At 40.1% G+C, this 13249-nt stretch overlaps 1 protein-coding gene across 8 annotated transcripts in view; it reads left to right on the top strand.

Moving 5' to 3' along the window:
- LOC136850668 (AF4/FMR2 family member 4-like) overlaps positions 1-13249 on the top strand; it is a 231403-nt gene that overhangs the window by 106685 nt on the left and 111469 nt on the right. For 2 of the 8 annotated variants that reach the window (XM_067124442.1, XM_067124443.1), the window contains one exon: positions 3672-3778. The exons of the other annotated variants lie outside the window; for them this stretch is intronic. The gene's annotated coding sequence lies outside the window, so the exon portion shown is untranslated. The remainder of the gene's footprint in view (positions 1-3671; positions 3779-13249) is intronic. 8 annotated transcript variants of the gene reach the window in all.

Raw genomic sequence — 13249 nt, 5'->3', positions numbered from 1 at the left:
GCTGGTGTAAGGCTAGCATAATCAAAACCCAAATAACCAGTCCTTGTACAATAACCGTTATCATGTTTTCTAATTTCACATTTTTTTCCTTAAGTTGTATGCTTACTAAATGAGAAGAGAGAGGTCTGGTGAACACTTTGAATAAAATATCTCGGAAGATAACTAGGGATAGATTAGAGGTATCAAGTTTTGCTGAGAAAATGGTCGCCATCTGTAGGGGGAATAGAAAGTGACGTATTTAGGTGCTAATATCTAGTTCTTTATGTGGGCGTCAAGTTTTCTCAGAACTCCGTGTAAATGCAGTTGTACTTACCTTGTTACCACGGAGGAACCGTTGACATAATTTCCACGAGAATTCACGTGAACGAAATCGAAAATTATTTTCATTCAATTAGGGAATATTGCTCTGTATACAAGTTCAATTTGGTGAAAGTGTTTGGTTATATTTGTTCAGTTCGATGAGTTGAATTGGTTATGATTATTCTTGAGGGCATAAACCACTCGAAAACGTCCAAGATAGTTTTCTGAATGAAAAAGATTAAGCTTACAAATCATTAGGCTAAATTGAACAAATTGTTAAATGGCTGGTATTAACCTAGAAAAATGGTAGGCTGTCAGTACGACAGAGTAAATCTAGGAATGGTATAAACTTTAAAATCTTAATTTGCAGCGATATGATGTCATTCACTTAATACTTTTTTCCATTACACGAAGAATGTTCTGACATGGAGTCAGTGTTTGGAAACGAAAGCCTGGTGGTTGGAAATTATTTAAAAATTGATTATTTTACCGTTTTTGTCATGCTATATGTTAGAAATAGTTAAATTTGACGAGGTACACTGGAGTATGCAGTGCAGTCGCTTGTTTTTTTTTTATAACATCGCTCAAAGAGAATTTACTTATCGGTGTCTATTTAGGATTTTGAGATTTTGAAGTGTCGCGGCATCATTAGCGCCATTCAAGAAAGGTTGAATTCAAGATTTTACGTCTTAAAAGAACTCCTCTTTTTCTCTGGTATTCGTTGCTTAAGTTCGGACTGAATATCCTGTGGATTGAAAGTGTTAATTGTCTACATTGAATATCACTCGAACACAGCTCAAAGAAACTTTAAGCTTATTGCTCCCCGGAATTATATGGTTACCCAGTTCTTTTACCCATTCTTTTGTCGTGAACCAGCTGGCTAGAGCGCGCATTTGTATAGAAACTATAGTTTCACATACTTCTGTCATGTTATTATTTTTGGGAAAATTATTGACTTTCCCAGTTCTGCTCATGATGATGTTGCATAGACACGTACCGGGAAATCATTGTTGTCTTTGTTTACGTTCATAAGATGACATTGAAAACTTTTTTTAGAACCCCATTGAAACTGTTGTCGAGTAAAGGACGGAAAATATTTTTGATTGATAGTGAAATATGTAGACTGTTCTAAATGATTTCCCCTCATTTCTGGGACTTGCAAGTGTTGAAGGGAAGCGTGTTCCTGAAAGGAAGCCGAGAGTAGCCGGAACAAAGATTTAATTATAAAAGTGGAGCGCTACAGGATTTCCCTGAAAAGGAAAGCGAACCCTTGTGTGGTTAGGAGGGGTAGGGGCCTCTGAGTGGGGTGGGGTTGTTGGCTGAATGATGAGAGTTAGGAGCGAGTAGGGAATGTTGAAGGGAGAAGCATGATAATCTGAGAGGGAAATTGCATCGTTGGCGGAATTGGAGAGGCCGATTAAACCTGGGTGCAGTGCTGAGAGAAAGGGGAAGAGAGAATCCTAACGAGATTTACGGGTGATTTCTCTATTAAAAATGTTGGAGGATGTTCCAGCGTGCGAGTGAATGATGGAGAGGTTGATCGAAGCCCTTCCAGCTGTAACTTGCTCCCGTATTATATGTCGCTTTTTTGTGTGTTATAAATTGTGGAACCGCGGCTAAGGTTACTGGTAGCGATATTATGGTTTTGTTTGGCTAGCGCCTTGTTGACCCTTTGACATTGCTATTTCGACGTGGTTTTGATAAAATCTTTTGTGTTGATTTAGAAACTGTAGTTATTAATACTTTATAGTTGTAAGTGTACCAACCTGGCCATTGTTGGGAATGGCATTTACGTCAACATTTACGCGCGCTCATACGTGCACACTTTCACTGCGACCACTTGCATCCGGAACTGATGGCTGTCTAACCGGAATGTTGCTGCCTTGAGTGTTGCTCTACGGTTTCTCATTGCCTAGAAGCAAGACGGGCTTTTGGGTGGGTGATAGGGTTGCACATGTCTGTTATATCGGGTATTATTATTGGCGATGGCTCTTTTGTTACTATATTATGCGCTGATGCGATATTAGAGTACTGTTGTGCATTAGTGTACAGTTATGCACGGAGACAGCATTAGAATGCAGTTGTTCGCGGAGACAGCATTACAGTACTATTGTGCATGGAGACAGCATTTCAATTGAGCACCGAGACCGCATTAGAGTACTATTGTGCACGGAGACATTACAATTGAGCACGGAGAACAACAACACAATAGAGCACGGGGACAGCATTAGAGTACTATTGTGCACGGAGACATTACAGTTGAGCACGGAGAACAACATTACAGTTGAGCACGGGAACAGCATTAGAGTACTATTGTGCACGGAAACAACATTACAATTGAACATGGAGACAGCAGCATATGTAGGTGAAAAACAATCGCAGATTGGGTTTAAGGAAGACAACTGAGGCGTCAGAATGACGGGTGTTGAACAAGAGAGTAATATCGATGTCTTAAGGAACGGAAGTTTGTTTAGGTGGCTTAGTGTGTGTGAGAGGGAGAGAGAGAGTGAGAGTGAGGGGGGGGGGGGATCGGGTGCAGGATGGTATCCTTATAACACCCCCTCCCTCCCCCCCACCACGTTCCCAAGCGTCGTTGTGTCCAAAGGCATAGGTCACTTGTCCGCCGCATTGCTACCGACCGACTCTCCTTGGGTCACTTCTTGACCACCCTGATCCACTTACGTAGGTGGGGCTTGCGTGGCGTGGATGGTAGTAGGCGATGACGTAGGTACTTTCATATTGGAATGTTCATCGCCTGTAGAACTTCTCCAAGGATACTGGGTAAACCGATAATGTAGTTGTGTTTACATATTGATAGGTCAGTTTAGGAGAATGCCTTGTCAGGCTGGCTGGTTGGCTCTCTCTCTCTCTCTCTCTCTCTCTCTCTCTCTCTCTCTCTCTCTCTCTCTCTCGTATTTACTCAGCTCATATTATTCATCTTCCAAAAAGTAGTTGTCCTAGCCAAGGCTGTCACAGGACTTACCATGAATTTTGCTTCGAAGGGGATGCGCCTTGTTTCCGATGTGGACTTAGCTGGGAAAGTAACTTAATCCACATGTACGGTATACTGTAGTGGACGTCAGGCTTCATCACCAGACAGGTGTGCGGGAATGTGTGATAATTTACTTGCAAAGGTGATAGAAGAAAATAGGAAAATGTTTTAATTGTCCAGTATGTAGAGATTGTTTATTGGTACTACTTACACGTTTGTTTCGGATAGGTTTATTTAGAGGATTTCATTGCTCTCTCTCTCTCTCTCTCTCTCTCTCTCTCTCTCTCTCTCTCTCTCTCTCTCTCTCTCTCTCTCTCTCTCTCACTCAGTATTTTTATAACAGGGTCAATTTTTAAATTTTGTTTTCTTTTTCCTTCAGGTATGTGGACTGACAAGTGCTTTCACAAGCGTCTGAACTTCCTGACATCTCAAGATGAGGTTTCTACCTACCACTCCCAAGCTTTGTTAACATCTGCATCATTGTTGGTAATTATTAACAGGAGTGGCTCCCGAGAAATGATAAGACAGCGATCACTGCCCCTTTCGTACTTGAACTGCATATAGATTTGTGTGTATATATATATATATATATATATATATATATATATATATATATATATATATATATATATATATATATATATATATATATATATATATATATATATACACACACACACACACACATACACACACACACACACACCATATGAATGTAAGTTGTGGTTTTGTATTAAATAGAAAAATGTAAAGTAATTAAACAAGGTTTCATAATGTAAGTTTCAGTAGCGGAAAAGTCAATCATTGGCCAAGAACCTTTCATTAGCATCTGTGAGTTTATATACGTCCTATAGGAATAATGTTATGTCATTGTACAGATTTATGCAGTAGTAATAGGGAAACAAAGATGTACAGCTGAAAAATAATAACGAAATTAAATCAGTATTTCATACAATGAAGTCTAGCCCTTAATATTTATTACATTTGTTATTTGCAGTTCCAAGAGCTAATATAATTAATAAATTCTGTTTACGACTTTTAATATTAACCCAGTTGCTGGATCCACTTCCACTGATAGAGTAGTTTTGCCGAGCTGTTTTCTTATTAATGTTGCTTGCAACTTACAATAAACTACATGAAAATTGCCCGAATGACCCCTGATTTGTAGTTACTGTGGTGAATTAAGAAAAAACAAGATATCGTGAAGGATTGAGCTGGCGCCCGTCTTTTTAATTGCGATTCAATAGTCGAGAAATGCGGAGCACCGAGGCTGCAGGAAAAACTATAGCGATTGTATGTTTATATCATGTTTGTATGCAAATGCGGCAGTAAAGAGAGAGAGAGAGAGAGAGAGAGAGAGAGAGAGAGAGAGAGAGAAAGGGGGAGGATGGTCAAGTGGGGAGGCGGGGGAAGGGTTTCCGGCACCTAGAGACAGTATGTACCTTGTGAAGTTCTAACAAAGGTGTTCATTCTTCATTCGTGTTTAATGACGCCTGGCTGGACCAAGGTCTAGAGAAACGTGTAGAGTATGTTTGCAGAGACTGTTACTCGCAGAAAAATGAAAATACTGGATACAAGTGCATCTTATGTAGAAGGATTATTAGTTTTCTTGGACATTTTCACGGCTTGTAAACTTGAATAATTCATTGCTGCAGTTTGGTGGTGTTATGTGAACAAGTATGTCTGTAGTCAACACACACACACACTCTCTCTCTCTCTCTCTCTCTCTCTCTCTCTCTCTCTGGCCCGGGCTGTGTCAAACTTATTTGACCTTTTTAAGTATAACCTTGAACTTGGCCTAGATCTGAAAATATGGCCATTATTAGTATAGTGCATATGCCAGATATGACGTCTCCATCTCGTATAGTTAAAATCTCTCTCATATTCCTCAGGGTTAGTGTAGCATCCCACCCGCTGCTTGTTCCTTCCTCCTCCTCTTCCCCATTATCTTCTCCTTCCCTCCTCCATCTCACCCAATGCTCCACGTGGGTCCCTCACGTTTTGGCAACACTTATCGAGATCGTTGGGAGGGTAGTGTTCCTTTGACTCTTATTTCAGTTAATGGGTAACCAAGAGGCGAATAGTCGCCTCATCCCTGTCGGGACATCAGTTGTTGTGTCTTGGAGTGACAAGTTGAAGAAACCTCTGTAATTTTGGACATTAGGACTATAGGCATTGAGTCTTCCCTTTTGTACTTGCACATCTTGTGCAGTATGATGCTTAAATCCTCGCTTTTACTTCGGTTCTATCTTCCAAACAAGAAAGTGAAAGCGTCTCTCTCTCTCTCTCTCTCTCTCTCTCTCTCTCTCTCTCTCTCTCTCTCTCTCTCTCTCTCTCGTTGCTCATGATGCATTACTAATTGAATATTGGATATATCTAATGTGGCATTAATGACGGTAGTCGTAATGAGTCTGTCATTGGAAACGCAAAACAAAAGAGGAAGTGTCTCGAGTTGCTGAGAGAGAGAGAGAGTTGTGGGGGGAGGCTGAGATATGGTGTAATCTCGTTTTATAGTAACGATTTTATAAGTAAGAAGAATTTGCTTCGTAAATTAAAACTAACTTTCTATTAACCATGCCTTTGTGTATTTTTGATACCGTCTAAACATTAATAATGATTTGCATACTATGCTTGAAAAATCTTTTTATGTTCGTTTCCGCCGTTCTTCTGGTAATTACCCGTCTGCTATAATTGAAGAACCTTAAGTAAAAGGCACAGTCTCTCTCTCTCTCTCTCTCTCTCTCTCTCTCTCTCTCTCTCTCTCTCTCTCTCTCTCTCTCTCTCTCTCTCTCTTTGTTCACTTGATGCCAAGAAAAGAGTGGGATGATAGAAATAGGTGAAAATTTGATTTACTACCATAGACGCCGTTATGCTAAAGAGCAAAGGTCCTATGTTGTGGGCATTAAAATGCATGTAGATGGCGGCGTATGTTGGACATATGGATTGATCGCCAATTTGTTTTCAATCCTTTTCATTTAGACTTGGTTTTCATTCTGTTTCCTTGTTACTTCATCGGCAATTTTGTATTTTTTTACATCCAGACATATATGACCTTTTTATTTCCATGGCCTGTATTTTTGCGGTTTGGAATTACTGTAATTTGTTTTATTTAGTTGTGTATTTCGATTACAAAAAATTGTTTTCATTTTTGAGAAAACATAAATGTTACAGAAACGAAGTTAGTATCTTTTCTGTGAAATTGATAATGAAATAAATGCAAATGAAAAATTGGCTTATTATTGAAAGAATTGCCGGCTAAAACTAACAGGCTAAATAAACTGCTTTAGGTATTAGACTCTTTTTATCAAACTTGCTGGCATCATCAGAACTCCCTCCAGAGTCTCTTCCGCGCTCGTTGAAACTGAATATCTAATTATCAAAAGACTGTCATCCCAGATCATTTCAGTTCTCAAGACCACAATTTTCATAAATAAATGAATGCGTGATTTATTGTATAGTCAGTTAACCTGGTGGGTCACGTATAAACATTTGCTTTACCGAGCACAAGTGACAGCAAAACGTCGCCGTAAATCGCGCCTAATGCGTCATCGCGCCCAGTTCCGCAAGTACTTCCTCATGGCGTCGCGTTATCACTTTCAATTCTATTATATTCTTTCCCCTCTTTATGAATAGGTCGGACGGAACATGAATTTTTTACCTCCCTCCCCTTGCCACGGACTCCCCTCTCTCTCTCTCTCTCTCTCTCTCTCTCTCTCTCTCTCTCTCTCTCTCTCTCTCTCTCTCTCTCGTGATAAAAGGAAGTGGGGAGTTAAAAAGATGGCGAGGGAGGTTGAGTATTGATCTTTTGAGGAGACGAACGTTACCCCCAGAATTCTTTGTGTGTAGTTGTGTTTACACGTCATTTTTGTGTTTGTGTCATTAGGGGTGAGGTGTTAACGCGCACATTTGCGTATGCGGCCTTTTAAAAGCATGAACGGACAGGGGGACCATGTTTGTTAAGTACGGCCGTTTTCAAGAACTTAATTTACTTAAGGCCAACTTTTGAGGAACTCGAAGGCAAGAGGACACGCTTACGCGAGCGAGAGGCTTCTGCCGTGGGTTGGGAGGAGGGCCAGAGATTTACACACGTTGATTAGAACTTGTTAGATAGTCTTTTTTTGTACTGAGCTTCACTCTTTAGTGGACTCGTGGTTGGATATGTCTGTGTTCTTTAAATGATTGCAAAAATATTGGATGCCTAATATATGAATGGTAACTTTACTGTTTTCGTACGCTTGTATGTAGCTTGTTTTTGTGTTTGTCTGTTTGTTTGTCCAGCTCAAAATCTTGTAACTCAATTTTCGACCTGTTCCCTTTGTCCGATGGACTTGAAATTTTGCTTGGTTACTCAATCCCGGTGACAGTACAACACAACCGTACATGGTCAGTAAGTCAGCTGTGACCTCTAGTGACCCTACAGTGACCTGTGATTTGTATGAAACTCAAAGATTTTTCAAACCTTCTTTGGCTCGGCAGGATATCACGTTCAATTTCGTTAGCTACAATCGTAATTTGGTTAAATTTCTGTCAAAACTAAGGATTATAAAATAAATTATATGAAAATTTAGTTTAAAACACACTTATTAAAATGCATTAAAAGGTACAAAATAATTTTTGGGGACGCACTAGGATTTTCTTACAATTAATCATGTCGACATTTTTGTAGACACGATTAATTGTAAGAAAATCCTGGTGAGTCTTCAAAAATGATTTTTTACTTTTTAGTGCATTTTAATACATGCATGTCTTAAACATTTTTTTTAGATTTTTTCTCTTATAATCCTTCAGCTTTATCGTACCTAATCCTCCGACTTTATGTTGAAAAAAAATTAATGTGATTGCTCATAATGACAGTCAGTCGACCCATGACAAGCTTAAAACAAACTTTATGAATCATTGAAATAATTGTTGACAATCTCTAGTTTATGTATCTTTTAAGAAACGAAATCGAGTCCGAAATCAGAGGAATGAAGTAATTTTACTAAAATATTATTCACGGTCCGCTGTTAGTGTCAAGTGTGCGATAGTAAGTGTCGAATGAAAGTGCATAATTTAGCACCTTTGTGACTTTGGGTCAACCCATTGGGGTGCTAACTCTGTTCGGTGGCCACGACTCTGCTCGTGTTGACCCAGATGGGGAAGGGCCCGGAGCGATTCTTCTCCCTGCCATCTTGCCTTGCACGTGACTCCATGCATTCTTCCTTGACCTCGCGTGACGCTTTGCATTTGGTTGCGGTGCCAGAGGAAGCAGTACATTTACTAGAATGAAATGGAGGATACACTGAGGGAATGTTGCAATAGCTGCCTTTTGAGCTGCAAGTACATGCATTACAAGAATTAATTGGTCATTTTTTGCCAGATCCCTGCTCAGAATTCAATTAGCTGAGCGTGTCGACTGCTCATTGTAGGCCATAGAGTTTGAGTTACCAAGTCTACGGGCAGGCAGAACCATCCCCGTTTCAGGGAATACCTTTATACCCCCCAACCCTTTGGTGCCCTTTGGTGCTAGTGATGTCTTTCCGCCACAGTATTCTTTTCTAGGTAGTAAGTCATAAGTATACCAAGTTCGGTTGAAATTGCACGATGCGTTTCAGAGTTATGCTGGAACGGAACACACCACACACACACACACACACACACACATGCATCCATTTATTTATATTAATAAAAATAAGTAAATAAATAAATGGTGTAATTTATACAACTTGAATTAAAATGAAAATCTTTAACTCTGCACGTCCACCAAAACGTCGCGACGGACTTTTGTCGGTCTATTTCGGCTTCTGTCAAAGGCTCTTGGTTTTCGAAGGATCGCTTATGGTCGTTTTCTCTCTCCTGCGTGAGGTTTTATGTGCAGTTTCATTGTAGCAGTTGGGATTGGGTCTTATGTCGGCACAATTACCGGATGGAGAGGAAGAAAGAGTGGGAGGTGGTGATAACGTGTGCCTTTGTGGACGGAAACTAGATGGCAAGTGACCATACACGAATCATATTGAGAAGAAATTTCGTAGTTATTGATAATTTTGTGGTTGATTAATTTTCCCCTACAACATTTCATGTACTGAGTTGATAGTTTTGAGGTTGATTAATTTTCCCTGTACAACACGTGTGTTGATAATTTAGTGGTTAATTAATTTTCCCCGTACAGTATTGCATGTGTTTATAGTTTTGTGGATGATTAAGTTTCCTCAACATTATTTCATGTGTTGACAGTTTCGTGGTTGATTAATTTTCCTCAACAACACTTTTGTGTGTGCTGTCAGTTTAATAGTTGGCTGACTGGCGACATTTCATTTCTAGTACTTTCAGTTCTTATGTTAGCTGGAGCTCTAAAGGAATTTTCTTTGCCAAGTTTTCGTGTGCTCCCTCGCCCGCACTTAGGTTATAGGTTATACCATCGTTTTGAGAATTTACAAATATAACTAATAAAATAATTAGTAAGCTTGATTTTTCTGGTTCTGTTTCATGGTAACCCCGTAACACCTGCGAGTTCTGGCCACCAGGCAGCTTTGTACTCCCCCGCTGCTACCACTACCAGCTGTGTGTGTATGAGCGGGCCGGCGGTCGAATTGATCTGTGCTATAGCACCAGGTACTACTTCCGGGTGTTGAAAATGAAGTGCTGACTACTTTCATTTTCAGACAAAATGTAATGGTAAAAATACCTCGCTTTAAGAGCGTTGTATTTTGCGAATGTGAAGGAAGTTGTGCTACATAATATATTACAAGCATATTTCTTTGGCCTGAAATCTGTTTTGCGAAGGATTTCATGACACTGCATTTCTTCTTGCTCACGATTCGTGGGCATAGCCTATCCGTACCTTGTAATCAGTGTCTATATTTATGTACAAAATTGTAACGTAGAGCCGGCCTCTCTACTTCCCTTTCGTAGGATTTATCGTGAGGCATAAAATGTGAAAGCTTCTCGTCTCACTCCCAATGCGGTCACCGCATGGATGGTCATTTTACTGAAGTATTTTTTATTATCTATTACGCCGTTGTGTCGATCAAAAGCTATGTGGTTTATTGAGTTCGTTAAAATGGTACCTCCAGTACTTCCAGTAATTAATTTTTATGTCTCCTGGCATGTATTGTGCAAGGGGATTTTCAGTACATCTTTCTTATGTTTTCTCTCTTAGTGGTTGCCTTGCCAGGCACGTTAGTGAGGCTTTTCGAATAAGTAAGAGCGTCCTATTGTACCCCCACTCATCAACAGGTATTTTATCGATCGCTGTGTGGAGTGCTGTTGGCCGGTCCCACAAAGCTCAAGTTGAACAGTGTGTGTGTGTCTGTGCGTGTGCGTATGTGCTTTGCTAGTATGATTGTTTTCTGTTGTTTATTTATCATGTTTTGAAAGTTGCGTTTTAATTCGTATTATAACCGTTTGACAAATGAATATTAATATATGAATATTGTTCCTTTACCGTGACCATTTGCTTTCCACTCTTGCTTATCTTGAATATCGCCAGAGAGAGAGACTATTTTTTGTACTCAAGTTCGAGCCCAGTTTTTAATATTGCACAATTTATTTTGGCACTAATAGTGTGTATTCGTTTGCGATAACTATTTCATCGTAAAAACGTTTGAAAAAATTTCAGTAGACATTAATAACACATGAAGATACGTGATGTAGCTCAAGGTTGTTTGAGTCCTCTTACAGGCCTGTAGAATTACGATGCTGGGTCTCCTTTTCCTTGTAACACACCCGTGCGTTGCTAAGGAAATTAAAGCCAGTGTTAGGGTTTTCACTGATGCCGGTACGTAGTGAGAGGACTGTTTGGTAAAAGGTTCATTCCCCGTGGGGACATTCAACCGATCTGTGTTGCATTTGATGTCAGACCGTTAGTACATTTAATCGGTCAATGCTACCTCATTTAGAGCGGATTTCACGTTCTCGCAACCATTGGAAAATAAATTACCTATCTTTTTTAGCGATGATATATGTGGAACCTTTCAACTTTAGTAATGTTGCCTAAACAGGTTTTCGTGGGTCTTTTTCAACTTTTAAGTTACTCACGGCTTTTGAAGTATCGGCAGTGGTTGATTTTTCTTGTATTTGTATACTCCAGTGTGCAATTTCCTTATGGCAGGCGGGATTCTGTTTCTATATCAAAGATTCACATTTTAACAAGGCGTAATGGGAACTGAGGGAAAAAGCCAAGCATTAATGATGCAACGAAGATTTATTTCTTGATTTTAAGAAACAGTTTATGAGCTATTGGAGCAGGTGCCAGCATCGAAGAGAATAAGTCGGTTTCATAGAAGGTATATTAGTTTAAAATTGGGCTGTCACTTGTAAGTCTTTGTTTTTGAAACCGTTCGCAAATACCTTCCGGCCAGGACAGTTCATTCCTCTTTTCCCTGTGTGGAAATCATGTTAGCAGTTCAATGTCTTTAATGATTCGTTCCCACAACCACAAGGATCTGAAACTTGCAGCCACTTCAGTGGCATGCTTTATAACCTTCCCGCTTTTAATTAGCAATTGCAAACCGCCTTTTGGGACTTGCATATCCTTCTGCTGCCTCCCGCGTACCTCATGTGGAGAGAGAGAGAAAGAGAGAGAGAGCGAGAGAGAGTCCATCACTTTCAATTTCTCTCGCGCGTGGCCCTTAGCGCGCTCAAGGGTTGTCCTTCAGCGTTTTCCTCTGTGGGGTCTGACGTAAGTCAATGGCGAGTTTGTCCCTGACGGCGCAAGGATGACAGAAAGAGTAAGCGGTCACACGGACGGATTGCAGCTCAGGTGTGGGTGGTATCCGAGATGAGGGAGAGCAGCCGCAGAACAAGCAGTCGGTAGATTCAGCAGCAGAATCCATCAGCAGGCGGTTGATGCAATGGAATTGTGGTGCCTTCATAACGTGTGGGTGGAAGGTTAGGTGGCGGTGGCATTTCTGTATTGGCACATTTAGTTTTGTTGTGGTCGCAGTTATTTTGGGATTTCTCTGTGCTGTCGTATTTGAGTTGACGTGCTATTTATTCGTTTTCTAGTATTTTTTTTCTAGGTAGCCAGAATAAGGACACATCCAAATCATCTTATAAGGTAAAAATGCTCACTTGGGTTCACTAGAAAGCATTCGCTAGTGCGTAAGTGAGAGAGTCCTTGAACAATTACTTGCTATTGGGAAGGAATTACTCACGGTTGATGGTCATGAATATACTTGATTTACTGAATAGTATTTATGGTCCGCTGGGACTTTGCACACGGCGAGTGTACCAGTCGGGGTGATTCTACTTTTTTTTTATATATATAACTTCTGGAGAACGGATTTTGCTTTTGTCATCAATAAGAACGTACGGTGACTGGACTACCTAGTTAGTGTTTGCAGAGGTTAGCTTATATTTGTTTCGTCTTGAGTGTAGAGAGAGAGAGAGAGAGAGAGAGAGAGAGAGAGAGAGAGGCGTATGCCACATGCCGGAGAAGAGTACGTATAATACAAAAAGAGTGCCTTGGCTTGCGAGTGGATTTATTTTGCGTCAATTGAACAAAAGCATCTTTTACGGATTGCTTCATGTTTGGATTTCATTTGCTGAGTGTGTGTCTTTTTGAAGTGCGTAGGTTTTTTCTTGTTCATTTAGACTTGCAGCAACTATACATAGGTATGCTCGATCGATAATTTTGTTTGATATTTACGGCGAGGTAGCAGATTTGTTTAGATCCTGACTATATTACTTCGAAAGTCTCGTAGACAAAATTGACTTGTAACTGCATAAAGGTAACTTCCAGAATGGTACAGGTGTCTGCGAACAGACAGGACTCATGTTTGTAATGTTGGGGAAAGTTTCTCCGAACCGTTCTCGGTTCGCAGCCTGGAAATGTCCCAAGAATCCTCTAATTTCTTTTCATTAATCTGCATGCTTTCATGGAACGAGGAAGGTGGTTCATTTTCGTGTTTTTGAAGTTGTTTGATGCCTTCTCTTTGCAACAGATGTGTACGTGCAAGGAAAAACTGCTTTGTTTTT

Source organism: Macrobrachium rosenbergii, chromosome 22 (assembly GCF_040412425.1).
Source record: "Macrobrachium rosenbergii isolate ZJJX-2024 chromosome 22, ASM4041242v1, whole genome shotgun sequence".
NCBI lineage: Eukaryota > Metazoa > Arthropoda > Malacostraca > Decapoda > Palaemonidae > Macrobrachium > Macrobrachium rosenbergii.
This window is presented reverse-complemented; position numbering and strand designations above follow the sequence as displayed.